This window comes from Mus caroli, chromosome 11, assembly GCF_900094665.2.
Source record: "Mus caroli chromosome 11, CAROLI_EIJ_v1.1, whole genome shotgun sequence".
In the NCBI taxonomy this organism is placed as follows: domain Eukaryota; kingdom Metazoa; phylum Chordata; class Mammalia; order Rodentia; family Muridae; genus Mus; species Mus caroli.
In genome coordinates, this window is record NC_034580.1 from 100,933,196 (window position 1) to 100,948,257 (window position 15,062).

Sequence of the window (15,062 nt, forward strand, 5' to 3'; positions counted from 1 at the left end):
TTTTAGAAATTTTTATAGAATCATTAGCAATTAAGAAATTGTCTCTTTGTTTATATAGCATCACTACAAGACAATACATCTTCATTGTTCTGCAGAAATCTGCTCAAAAGGGTGGGCTACAGACACTATTGCATATGCCAACAAGATTTTGCTGACAGGACCCTGATATAGCTGTCTCCTGTGAGGCTATGCCAGGGCCTGGCAAATACAGAAGTGGATTCTTACAGTCATCTATTAGATGGAACACAGGTTCCCCAATGAAGGAGCTAGAGAAAGTACTCAAGGAGCTGAAGGGGTCTGCAACCCTATAGGAGGAACAACAATATGAACTAACCAGTACCCCCAGAGCTCGTGTCTCTAGTTGCATATGTAGCAGAGGATGGCCAAGTCTGTCATCAATGGGAGGAGAGGCCCTTGGTCTTGCGAAAATTATATGCCCCAGTATAGGGGAATGCCAGGGTCAGGAAGCAGGAATGGGTGGGTTGGGGAGCAGGACTGGGGGAGGGGAAGATGTAGGGAATTTTCAGAGAGGAAACTAGGAAAGGGGACAGCATTTGAAATGTAAATGAAGAAAATATCTAATAAAAATAAAAAAATTAAAAAGGGTGGGCTAATACCTAGTGAATGAAATATATACTTAATAATAACAGGAAAATCATGTTAATATCAGGAATCTTTCCTCAGATGTAATCCCCTCAGCCTTGACTAAAGAAGCAAATTCGTCATTAACCTTATAGTCCATGGGCGAACTATCTCAGGAAGAGTACCTGCTAGCTTTTAGCTTCTCCTTGATGGCTCCTGGCAATTAAGTGCTGAGTGTGCTTGCCTTTTTCCGAGTTTGACTTTGTCAATATCTGAAATTTCCCTGTCTTACAGCTGATGGGAAAGTGAAACTAAATCGTGTCATGGAAAACCTGACTAGTATTTTAGGTAAGTAGGAATTTACTTAATTTTTATATGGTTTTTCTGATATCTCCTATGATATCTTCATTTTCTTGTTAATTTTACCACTTTAGCATTTTGTTAAACATTTTCCACTACTTGCTTTGTATCACCTCTGCTTTTGCAATAAAACACATGCCAAAATTTCAGATATTTCACATTTTAAACAATGACTAAGGTACTATCTAATTTTTTGGTGTGGGCCATCAACAACATTATAGTTTCTGGGCAATTGTATGAGCATTGGGTTATTTGCAAATATGTTCCCTTACAAGGAAGTAAACTTTGTTAAAGTAAGAGACAGCTCTATATTTCTAAATCGGATGCTTATTCTGTCCTCATGTGTTGTCTGTCCAGCCATGAAAGATGCTGGATGTGTTTCATTTTTCATAATTTGGATTCATTTGGTGGTGTTCTGTAGTAATGGCAACACACTTTTCTTAATAGTAGGAGAATTTTTGAGTCCTTACCTTTTAGTCCCTCTTCAACAAAAGCCACAGAAGACACCATCAAGATTGACCATATTTACTTCACTATTGCTGATTCTCCATGGAGCAGCGACTGCCTCGGTATCAATCAGGATATTTTTATCCTGTCTTTAAATCAACTGATGAATGTGTTTTCTGGTGTGATAATGGCTCAGTATAAGAACTCAAGACCCTCAAGAGCAAAATTCAAATAGTTATGAGACAAAGAAAGCAGACAGGGTTATACAAACGACCTGGAAGGTGCTAGAATCCAGGCCCATTATCTTCTAAGGTCTGAAAGAAGATTAGATCAAATCATGCCTTAAGTTTACTATAAGCAAGCTGATTTTTCTTACGTACGCAAAGCCTCACCTCGTTAGCCAAAAGAAAAAGCAATCTCTCTGCTATTTAACTGCTTTATTGTGTTCAGTAGGACAGTGATTTATATTACATAATAGTAAAAATGACACAAAATTTTTATTACCTTGAATTTAATAATTTCTGTGGACGACATCAGTTATACTTAAGAATCCATTCCACCAGTCACTATTTATAGAACTTAAACATTTACATATCATTAACATTGGTTTGGGAGGGGTTTACAAGAGCTGTCCTTGAAGTTGCTGAGTAACCAAGACTCTCCTCTTGAACGCCTTATCCAGCTGCCTCACCCAACCCAAGTACTGGGGTTACAATCATGCACCCCAGAAAGATTTCTGTCCCCACTGAACTTTTTGTAAAGAAACGAATATTTGCCATTATTGATGTTACAAACAAAACATAGCTAGTAATTCTTTAATTTGGTTTACTAGTAAAAATCTGAATTATAAAATTATTTGGGGGGGGACTAGATGGGTCTTAGTACAGAAGATTATATCTCTAAGTTGAAAGTGAATAATAGTAATTCAACAACAAAAAAAAACTATGACAAAAAGATTAAAAATAAAAATATATGAAGATGTGTAAAACACTGCATTTTCTTGTTCCGATGATCTTAAGCAGGGATTTCTATTTCTTGAAGATTTGAACTTGTTCTGAGGGGCTTGGATCTTAAGTCAGAGGTGCTGTCCATGTGCCCCTTTTACTACAGTGAAGCTTTTATTCTCCTTGAACTCATGCTGAAACCCTAACCCCCAGGCCTATGGCATTAGGAATTGGAACCTGAGTAAGTCACAAGGGCTCAACTCTCAGGAGTAGAATCAATGCCTCATAGACTATAAAATGTTTGAGGGGAAATAAGCTCCCAAAGCAGTGGGGGTCTCCACTCAATCCTTGTCCAGGTCCATCCCACATCATTACACTGGGATCCCTGCCAGGATAAGTTCTCTCTTCTTGGATCTATACCTGTTTATTTTACTAATGTTTATGTCAAGACTATTGTTAGCTGTAAGAGCCCAGTATAAATGATTCAAGAAACAACCAAAGAATGAAGGATGGTGCTGGAGTCCCTGAGGGCAATAAATGCCAGTAGTGTGGCCAAAATAAACTCTGGATTTGTAGGAATCCAGAATGATTCTTTTCTGATTATCATAATCTTCTTTATATTTGGCACATAAAAAGTCCAAGAGTATTATTGTAACATGCCAACAACATACATAAAAGACTCTTAGCGATACTGTCATTGAATTCACCTTCCTTTGTGCACAGCAACATGGTTTGAGATTTTATAATCTCGCACATGATCTCATCTAATCTTCCTAAAAGCTTCATCTATAAAGACCACTAACGTAAGAATTGGGGGATTACATTTCTAATGTATGAGCTTTTGCAAGACACATTCAAACTGTCACATGAATTCTACATTGCTTTTCCTAATTTTGTGGCAGGAGTGGGGATGTCACTAGAATTTTGATAGGAAGGGTCTGGGAATACGGCTCAGTGGGTAAAATGATTGCTGAGTTTGTATCGTAACCTGGTGCTGTGGATCACAGGTGGACAGCTCCAGGATGTTCCCTGGCCAGCCAGTCTAGCTGAAATGGTGAGTTCCAGGTTCAATGAGAGAGCCTGTCTTAGACAATTAAGGTGGAAACAGAATTGCAGAATACATCCTGATGTCAACCTATGTCTTCCACATGAACGCACACGGGCGAATACACCCACACACATGTACACATGCATACATACACAAGAATTCAGATAGGGATTCAATAGGAAGCTAAGGAACGGTCCACATTTCAATAACATGAATTCTTCTAGTCCACAAGTGCAGGGTTTCCTTCTGTTTATTTGTATCTTGTTTCTTTCAATTGTCTTTTCAGTTAATTTCTTTAATTAAATTTATTCCTAGGTGGTTTTCAATTTTATTTTTATTATTTTTAAAATGATGTAAATCTGTATAGATGAATGCAGAGGTCAGAGGTATGGATCCCCTAGAGCAGGAGTTACAGATACAACTGACATAGCCCCTAGGAATCGAACTCAGGTCCTCTGGAAGAGCAATCTGCACTGTTAGCCTCCGGGCCATCTCTCTAACCCCTTATCCCTCAGAATTTTTGACAGCTATTATAAATGTAACTTCTTTCTTGATTGCTTTATCAGATAGTTTGGTGGTACTTTACAGAAACACTACTGATTTTCACATGCTAATTTAGTATCGTACAACCTCAGTGGGTCTATCTGTTAAGCATTTTAAATGCCTTAGTGGTGGGTAATACTCTTTATGTAAGATGCTATCATCTATAAAGACAATTTAACTTCTTCCTTCCAGTTTTTTTTTTAATCCTTTCTTTTGTCCAGTTCCTTTTGCTAAGGACACCCACTGCTGTGTCAGTAGAAGTGTCAGGAATGGAGCTCTCAATCCCATATGCTGTATATAATATAGGTTGGCTGGAGATTTACCATCAATGGCCTGCTAATAAACTAATAAGCTAATGTATTATGTTTTAATATGAGAAGCTATTAAACCGAACAATTGTTCTGCACCTGTTAGAATGATCTTATGAGTTTTGTCCTTCCTTCCACTAATATGACATAACTTATATATTGTTTTTATATGTTAAATGATCACACTCTCCCATGGTGAGAAAGCTTGTTAATGAAAGTTTCAATTTTGTGTGTTTGTGTTTGGGTGAAATTTTTGTGTCTGTCTTTGTCAGAGATGGTGACTTGGAGTTTTCTTTCTTTTGTTTCTCTAGCTTTGCTGTTAGGATAACAGAGGCCAAGTCCATCTTTGAAGTACTTTCTCACAAGCATTTACTGAATGAATTTTTGGTGCATTCTATTAATAATTAACTAGTTAATATAAGACATGTAGTATGTGTGCTTTTTATGTGAAATTGATGTACGTCATAATTTATAGCTTCAAATATGATCACTTCAAACTCCCGAAGTAAATATTTAAATTTTATTTTATATTAAAAAAAAACCACTCAAGTATTACTTGTTTTATGGCCATCTGTATACTTAATTCAAATTCACAAGTTTTATAATTTTACAGTGTCAAGTATCATAGCTTTTATGTTCTCACAATCTTTTCTTGTCACCATTTATATGTTTCCTAGGAGATTCAGTGGATATTAATGATGTAGGAGATATTCTGAAAGACATGAAAATTGAATTCACAGATAAAGAATATTTGAATCTAATAAAACATCTTTCAAAGAAAGGTAAGCATATATATATATATATATATATATTATTGATATATACTGATAAGGATGGTTATGTATGCAAATTCTTCAGAAGGTTTTGAGTACTTGAGTAGGAGACTTTTTTGGTGTCACATTGTTAACAGGGTTTATTTATTTCCTAATATTTTATTGAATATTCATATGTGCATATAATGTGTTTTGGTTTACTCCAGTCCCACTCCTTCCTCCTCCATCTTCCCCCTTTAATCCCCTTCTACTTTTCCCTCCCAACTTCATGTTACCAGGACTTTAAAATCATTTCTTAGAAGTTCCAGAATATTTTTGCCGAAAGAATATCTGAATCATTTACTTTTCAATATGATAACAAACTATGTCATTCATTTCTCCTGATAAGGCCTGTGCATTGTTCTTCTTTGCATTAAAAGACCAGGAAGTACTAAGAAAAAATATCAAAGAGAAAATAAGTGATATTGGTCAGAAATTTAAAATAAATTAAATCGAACATACGTTTCAGAATTTACGACCACTGATGGTTAGTTTTGTACATGAGAACAGAATTGCCTCAGAAGAGGGGTTTTTTCAGGGACTGGAAAGATGACTCAGTAGTTAAGAAAACTTTCTTCTCCTGTAGAGGACCCAGGTTCAATTCCCAGCACAATCCCCTGCCTATAATTCCAGTCTCGGGGGATCTAATGCCCACTTCTGGCTTCCTCAGGGGCCAGGCACCCAAATAGAGCACATATGTGCCCTCAAAACACCTATATACTTAAACTACAGAGTTTTTTTTTTTTTCAAATTTAAAACAATATATTCTTTCTCCAAAAAACCTCCATTATTGAGAGATGAAAAATAAATCTGGAAGGAAGCCATCAAAAACCGACTTTTCTGAAGTCAGAGGTCTGTGAGAATTATAGTTTGTTGCTTGTTTGTTTAAGCAAATCTTCCTCATCGTTTTCTGACCTGAGTTGTGGTTTTTCTTTCAGCTTCAGGAAAAGTGTATAAAAAAAGGATAATGGATGGTTTAAAGCATCTTAAAAGTGAGTGCAAAGCATCATGAGAACACAGATAAATATATATAAGTCCAATGTTGTTCATATAATTAAATTCCTCTTTATTAAATATAAATATCAAATTATTTTCACAGAATGATTTTTAGATTGTTCTATATTCCAATGTAAAGTATTGGATTATTATGCTATGATTCTCTGAGAATTTATCTAGACCCATTTAGAATTTCATGTGTTCAATATGAGCAAAAGACACCATCAGAGACCGAGATACGACACCTGGTTTCAATGTTTTCTCCTTATGCCTGTGACTAGGCCTTCCTGCATCATAAGTCCTCATAGAATTTTCTGAATTGAAAAGATTTTTCCACACTTTGATATCATTTTAATACTTTGTCTTTCCTAAGGAGGAAAAATTGATGTGAATAACTTGAGCCCATTTCTGGAAAACATGGGACTTGAACTCTCACAAAATGAATATGAAGACCTCGCAGAAAGTCTACCAGTTGACGGTAAGCTTTATAAGCCAAAATACATCCCTTTTGGGACACCTTAAGCTTTACAGCTTCCGTAGATGACATTTATTTTATATCAAAAGGACATCTTGAAAAGTTTACAGAAGCATCCAGATGAAAACAAAATTTATCTTTATTAGTTCAAGTCTAGCAGGTGCCCTCCACTGTGGGTGATGAAGGGGGAACGAATCCCAACAGAGCCTTCTCAGGTGCAAATGAAGAAGAAAACCAAATGAGAGCCCTTTGTAGACATGCTGAGTGTTACATGACTGCAGAGAAACTTGCCTACTAGGAACATTCCAAATAGAGTAATGATTGCATCTGGTGTGAATGATCTGCCGTTCTGAATGAGAAGAGCAATGGATAGAGAGAAATGCAGGAATTTAAAGTGATATGTAACTGTGGATGCTGAGAATAATTATCCTACTGTCATGAGGTATTGTGTGTGATATGGATTTAGATTTTAAATACAATGATAGAATGGGAATTATTTCCAATAGAAAAATAATTTGCCAATATTGGTTGAAGAAGATAAGGAAAATGTAGCTAAATCAACAATGGTAAATGGGAAAATCGTTGACTCTCCACCACTAGCCATTACTCTAACCAAGGACGACAGGCTAGACCAGTTCTTACCTTTGTCTGTTTGTTCTTGTGCCCCTGCGGATCAAGCCTAGGACCTTGCACGTGCTGGTTGAGTCCTCTTTACCACTGGGGAGTATCACCAACACAAGCCCAGATCATTTTAAGAGTAACTTCTTTCAAATCTTTCAGCAATTGTTGTAATGCATTAGAAAGCACAGTGGGGATAGCAGTAGTCTTTTGAAACCTCAAGGCCTCCCCATAATGACAACACCTCCTCCAACAACACCACACCTCCTAATCCTTCCCAAACAGTTGCACCAGTTGGGGACCAGCTCTTAAAGCATCTGAGCCAGTAAGAGCTACCACAATGTATAAAACTACATAGAAGAAGGAAATAAAAATAAAAGAGACATGTTTCATCTACTTGGTGTTAATTATCTGAAACTGTAGGCATCTAGAACTAAAATTTAGATGATGCCAGAATTTTAGCAGGGATGAGCAAAAAGAGCCTCATTGTCTCTGTGATATTTTTTTGTGTGTGCAGAAACGGGAAAGGTTGATCTAAAAAGCATTGTGCCAAAAATGGACGAGTTCACAGGTGAGTTTCTCCAACACCGAGATCCAAATGCTATAAATAAATATCTTAGATGTTTCCCTAATATATCATTGATAACAACATAGTCATTTTATTCACTTATTTGTCAGATCAAACTTATTTATATATTCAGAATAATCCACAAGATTTACCCTTTTCTAATGGTTGTTTGTTTAATGAGGAAGCATCTTTATGTAGCCCTAGCTGTCCTGGATTTCACCATGTAGATCAGGCTAGTCTCAAACTTATAGAGAGATGCTACTGTGTCTGCCTGCTGCATGCTGGGGCTGAAGATGTAAGCCACCATATCCAGAACAAGACTTATTCTTAGTGACAACTCCTGTATCTTTAGGGATACATATTTTTCATTTATAAATATTTCTTGGCTACATGTAAATAGCTAAATTTTAAGTAAGCACATTAATAAATAGGAAGCATTTTAGATAGATCAAGATAATGTTTTCCTGTATGATCAGTTTTATAAGTCAGTATGATTATTATTAGAACTCTCTCTACTAGCAATTCTGTGCCATTTGTATACTAGATTGCATTCTGCATGCCGGTCCCCAGCACGGAGAGCCTTTGTGGTGCTGATATAACAAAGGGTAGATTCGCTTTGACTTCTTTTGACCTCTGTCAGTTTGTATTTGTTCATCCCGTTTTGTCTTTAGAGAAGACTTAATTAATTCCAAGCTGAGATTGTACCCACAGAGTGATTATTTCAAAAGACATGTCAGAGATCATATTGGTTAGTAACATGTTCTTGCAAATCTCACACACACACACACACAACCCCCATTTTTTGTTGAATTATCAGGCTAACCCAGTGGGGAGAAAGCAATGCCATAAGCAATCCTGGTGACTTCAGTTCAGGCCCAGCATAGGGTTGTCCTCAGACCACCATGTGCCACAGCATGAGTGCCGACCCCTGACATACACACACGATAACAAATATTTTTAAATGAGTTACAAGTTCTTAAGATGTTGACCTGTAAACATTCTCCCTTTCAAAGGAGAAAAGATTAGTGTCCGTGACCTGAGAAACACTGTTGGACAAATTGGAGTTGAAATGAATGACAAAGAATATGTGGATCTGCTGGAAAGGCTGCCATTTGATGGTAAGCTGCAGGCATGTTCCTAAGGCCTCCAGAAACCTCAATCTTATGGTTCTACTTTTTGAAATTTATGTATATGTATGTATGTGTATACACACACATATATACATGCATACATATATATACACATGTATATATGTATAATACATGTATATATGTATGTGTGTGTATATATATTCCATTTCCATGTGTGTGTGGTGGGCATTGGTTTTTAGTTGTATGTAGGCACGGTATGTAGGTGTACATGCATGTGGAGGCCCAGGTTGATGTTGTAAAATATCCAGGATGCTCTTCTAGCTCATTCATTAAGACAGGGTCTCTCAACCAACACCAGATCTCGAAGGTTTAACTGGTTTCCCTAACCAGCCTGCTCAGGGATCCCCTATCTCTGCTTTCCAAGGCTAGAATTACAGGCAGACTGCCACATACTCCTAGCATGTGTGTGCATGGAGCAAGCGTGTAACCCCTGAGCCTTCCCCACACCCTCCAGAATCCGTATTTTGAAATGATGTGTGTTGAAATGTTACCCACCTTCCAGCCCTTCCTTACGAGCTTGTTATTCTGTACCTCGGGTGCAGAACTTAATACTCAAAGAGTCTTCCACAAAATCAGTTGTTGAGAAGAAATAAGGAAAAAAATATATTCTTGCTGATTTTTCAAGGGGAGGGGAGATGGAGCTTACATCTTTCTTCTGGTGCACAGCAGAGGCCCTCATGAGAAGTCCCTGACCTCTCTGGGGCACTTCTCTAAATCTCACTCCTGAGACTTATCTTTTCCTTACCCTTCCCTCCCCACCCCAAGCTCAACCCTAACTGCTCTTGGGTTTATTCTCAGTGTATGGGAATAGGTCAAATCTCTCTCCCCTATTCTTCTTTAAACAAAAAGGCTCAACACCTTCCCAATGTAATCCTGTTTTATTTTGTTAGGAAAGTCCCACATTGTAGCCAAGGTTAACCTTAAAGTCTCTGCATAGCCCAAGCTGACCCCAAACTCTCAGCTATCCTCCTGTCTCTCAAAGTAAGCTTTTTAAGAAGCATGGTTTTAGCCAGACGTGATAACATGTCTAGAATCCCAGTACTGGGAAGGCAGGAAAAGAGGAGGCAGAGGCAGAAAAAGAGGAAGGGGGTGATTTAAAGACAGTCTGAGCTATACAGTGAAACAATCAAAGGGGAAGGGAAGGGAAGGAAAATATGTTTAAGCTTCTTCTTGGGCTGGAAAGGTGTCTCAGTGGTTAGAGCATTGGCCATTCCTGCAGAAGACCTGTGTTCTGTTCCCATCACACTCATGGTGGTATACAACTATCTGTAACTCTAGTTCCATGGGATCCAGCAGCCTCTTCAGGCCTCTGTAAACACAAGGCACACTTGGTACATAGCAAGCACTCATACACATAAAATTAAAACTAAACCTTTTTTAACGTTCTTTCTCACAAATGCCTATTTCTGTAAGTAATCCCTGTACCAGATGCTGAGAAATTAACTTTTCCCATATCGTTACACTAGTTCAGAATTAGCAAATCCTTCAAGTATAAGCCTTGCCATTGAAGACTAAGAAAATTCTTGCTGCCTCTTAGGCCACTGGCATGTCTCCCTTTAGTACTGAAAGCAGTAAGATGAATGTACGGTAGAAAAGAGGAAGGGGGGACTCAAAGGGAGGAGATGCTCCAGCACATGGGAGGAACAAAGAGGGGAGTCCAGTGTTCAAGGCCAGTCTGGGGTTCATCAGCAAGACTCTAGCAGAAAGCAAGAAAGCAAGGCAGGAAGGGAGAATGGAAGGAAGGCAGGCTCAGAGAACACCAAGGAAGTGGGACTGGAAGATCTATGAACTACAGGGTAGGGAGGACTGTGGTGAAACAGTATCTGAACATGCCAGGACCATCTTACCCAGGAGCCCAGCAATGGTTCCCTGCATGAGAACAAGTCAACATTCCAGCATAGATGAGGAGGGGACACAATAGCCTCCATCCCTAGATGGTTGATGAATGCTAAGGGAGATTGTTTTCTTTGGGAACATGGTCCCTGGTGGTTTGCTCCAGCGGGGGCCCTAATGCATATATGAATAGTACTAATCAGATCCAGTGGGCTATTTTAAAAGGGGGTGAGGTTGGAGAGATGGCTCAGATGTTAAGAGTACTTGCTCTTCTCTCAGAAGACTTGAGTTCTGTTCCCTGCACCCACACCAGACAGCCCACAGCTCCTGTAACTCTAGGTCCAAAGGATTCTACCCCATCTTCTGATCTTCAGGGACACTGACAAAGCAGGTGTGCATGCATATGTTTTTAAGAGAACAAAGTGAGGAGGAAGAAGATGTGGGGGAAATGTGGGGGATGAATGTGATTGAAATACAATATATACATGTATTAAGTTCTCAAAGAATCAGTGAAAATATATTTAAAAACTAAGGGGCCAGAGAGGTGACTCGGTGGTTGAGAACACTTGTTGCTCTTGTGGAGGAGCCAGGTTTGGTTCTCAGCCATCTGTCTCTCCAATTTCAGGGAATCTGATATGCTTTTTGGCCTTCAAGTATACCAGCAAGCGTGATGTACACAGACATAGATGTAGGCAAACACTCGTAGACATAAAAAGTAAAAGTAAATACTTTTTTAAAAATAATGTTTAAAGATGGAAAAGAATACAAAGAAGAACAATGAATGTGTGGTTTGGGCTCTCCTACATAAGCCAGTGTTTGTCTTGGAGGTAGATGTGTTAATATTTCAGTCCTAATGGTGCTTAGGAGCCACACACTGTGACAACATTCATCCCAGGGTTACAGTGAAGGAACAGAGGTGCAGATCTTCCTAAGGCTAGAAGGCAAGATGAGCTTCTATCCTGAGCTCTCAGCCTCTAACCAGGCGCTCACTCTGTATTGGCATGGTCTTCACTCCCCAACCTCATTATGACTTGAAGATGGAGATGGAACCATTTTGTAAGGTCACAGCCACAGAACAAAAAGTCTGACTCTGTGTCCTCTGACACATTCTCTGTCCTGAACTGTAACTTTTTTTTTAACAGAAAATAAGCATGTTTTTCGGAATAGAGTCCTGTCAAGTCTGAGAACTTCCAAAGGTGAGTGATAGATGTCATGAGAAAGTGATAAATAGGATTGATTTGATAGTCTCAGCCTTGGTCCTTCTCTTCTAGTTTATGATTCATCTGGTGCCTCTTCTATGTACTGATCATGTCTTTGTATATATTTGGTGTGTAAATTAGGTCAGTATCAAGTTCAGAGGAATCAGCCTTGAATTCACAGCTTTATTTCTATGTGTCTAGGATGGATCTCATGAAAGCTCGACCATCACTGTGCCGGGTTAGAACCACCACCATCTCAGCTTGGAACTGTCATTTAATGCAATGGTCAATTAAGGAAATATTGCAACTCAGAGTCCAGTTATCCAGTCATAACCACTTGATATTTTCAAGCCATTTATAATTAAAATATCAAAGTTTTCATACAGTCAGAAGGGCTCTAAAATCCCATTGGAAGTTTGCACACATGACACCAGGGTCCTGGTCATACTCTGTCTAACAGTTGCTCTCTTCCAATGCTGGAAGCAATTAATCATGCCTACAGTTGAAATGAAATAACTGATTTGTGGTGGGCATATGGAATATCCATTTGTCCGACCAAGGGATAAATGTGTTTGAGACGCACTACCAGTTATGTGCTTGCTGTTTAATGGCAGACACAATTGCAGGCATCATTCATGTCTTTCATGACGTGACTATTTTTGCTAGGACAATGATTTCAACTTCAGTAATTTACATGACACCACAACTCTACCCAATTAAAAACTGTTCTCTTACTATAACCATCCTTTATAATAATTATAGGTAGCTATATTTTTCTGTGGAATAAAAATTGTACTCAATAGTACCCACTTAAGTAGATATTTAACCTCTAGAGGTACCGTTTGGTTTTTGGTTTTATCTGTTATACATAAAAGTACAATATATATCTACCCTTCTCCTTTGACATGACCTCTTTCTATGAAAAGTAGAACTGGTAGCCCAAGAGTTATGGAAACTTTAAAGGATCATCATTGCTAAACCACTTTCAAATAATTTTCTAATCTTTTTTTATTCTGTTTATTTGCCTTTGTTTCTTGAGACAAAGTCTTACTATGAAGTCCTGGAACTCTCTGTGAAGACCAGGCTAGCTTCATAGAGATCTACCTGTCTCTGCCTCCCAGATCCTGGGAGTAAAGACAAATGCCTCCACACACAGGCTAATTAACTGTTAACAGTAGCCAGGCCTGGTGAAAGTTACTCTAGCAAGAGAAGTCGTTATGTCTGGATTGGAGTTTGCTCACATTCCTGTCCCTTTCCCCCACCCCTTTTCCTTTTAAGGTGGAAGAGTTGATCCCAATAATCTGAAGACACTCCTCATGAACTTGGATCTGAAACTCAAAAACAAGGAAATGAGGGATGTGATACAGAAGCAGACTGCTGGCAGTAAGCACCAGGGGGCCTGTGGGACTGGGGCACAGAATCTTGGGATTAAGTATAAGTATTCCTACATGCCTGTAACTTAAGCAATTGGCAGGAGGATTACTAAAAGTCCATCCAAGGCCATCCTGTGCTACCTAGTAAGTTCCAAGCCATCCAGACAACACACACACACACACACACACATACACACACACACACACACACACACACACACACACACACACACACAGAGCANACACACACACACACACACACACACACACACACACACACACACACAGAGCATCTACAATTAGATTAATCTGAGAATTTAAGGTATTTCTTATGGAGAAGAATTTGGCCTGAAAGCAAGAAGGAATGCTGTCTTTTGTCTTTTTGGAATCTGAAGTCACCATGGTGTTCCAGTGAGTGCTGAGAGCACACTGACAGGCCAAGGACTTCTAGGAAAAAAAGAAAATGGGAGCAGTGGTTAAAAGTAAATGAATTGCAAAGACAGAAAGATCTGCAATAGGAAATCGTAGAACAGCACTAATATTTCCTAAAGTATCAGTGACACGAGATGGATACAGAAGTGGATAACACAGGGGACAACCTATCAGGAACAGATGGAGGATAGGAAGCATCTAGCTAAACATCTACATTAAATGTGGGGACAGAGAGGGACAAAGACAGACAGACATGGAGAGAGAGGGGAGAAACAGAGATGACAACAACAGAGAGACACAGAGAGAGGAGAGAGAGGAGAGGGGAGGGGAGAGAGGAGAGAGGGAGAAGAGAGAAAGGAGAGAGAGGAAGAGAGTTAAGAGAGAGAGGAGAGAGACAGATGACAACAACAGAGAGACACAGAGAGAAGAGAGAGAGAAGAGGGTAGGGGAGGGGAGAAAGAGGAGAGAGAGAGAGAACACCTCCTTTTGAAGGCATGTTTAGAAGGCAACTAAAGATGCAAGGACTGAAGTCATGGTACATATGTGCCATGAAGACATGACACATCTAACAGCCAGACCCTGTCTGTGTTCAAGACAATGGCCACAGTCCAATGAGGAATTCTACACCCATAACAGGAAATATGACTTTAAGATAAACACAAATAGATTAGTAAAATGTACAGTCTCCTATCAGATCCTAATTTATAATTTTTCTAAGTTCTATGTCAGCGTCTTAATTGTTTGTGTTCTGTATTACAGCTAACCGAAGTATCCCTTTGAAAAAAGTGCTGGCAGATGTGAACTCAGTCATAGGCAAGTTAAAAGTTAATATAAACTTTAAACCCCTAAATTTTAATACCTCACATCTTTTCAATAGCACAGAAATTCACGAGCACAGGAGGCATATAAACAAAACCCTGGAGTCTTGTCAGTGTACTGCTCCCTCATCTAAATGTCCCAAGGTTGGTGTTGGCATACAAACATGAGGACCTGAGTTCAGGCCCCGGAACCTACATAAAAGCAGGTTGTGGGGGGACACCCTTTTAACCCCAGTACTGGGAAGGTAGAAATATGTGGATCCCTCGAGCTTCCTGGTCAACCAACCTATCACACTGTATGAACTCCAGGTCACTGAGAAACACTGACTCAAAAAGTCAAGGTGTGTGTATGGTCCCCTGAAGGATCCTAGCTGAGGCTGACCTCTTACCTCTATGCCCACACACAAATACACCAGCACATGCATATACGACAGACAATTCTTTTTTTTTTTTTTTTCAAATTAAGTGTAATTAAATAGTTTCTCTCCCCAGAGTGAAAGACAAATGTTCTGATTGTCTTCCTGTTTGTTCTGCTTTGTGCCTTTTTTCTTCCCT

At 38.9% G+C, this 15,062-nt stretch overlaps 1 long non-coding RNA gene across 1 annotated transcript; it reads left to right on the top strand.

The window, feature by feature from the left end:
* The first annotated feature begins 13,235 nt into the window (after positions 1-13,235).
* LOC110304372 lies at positions 13,236-14,503 on the top strand. Its single transcript, XR_002379072.1, has 2 exons — positions 13,236-13,267; positions 14,449-14,503. It is a non-coding gene; the product is annotated as an uncharacterized LOC110304372 (long non-coding RNA).
* Positions 14,504-15,062: the final 559 nt, after the last annotated feature.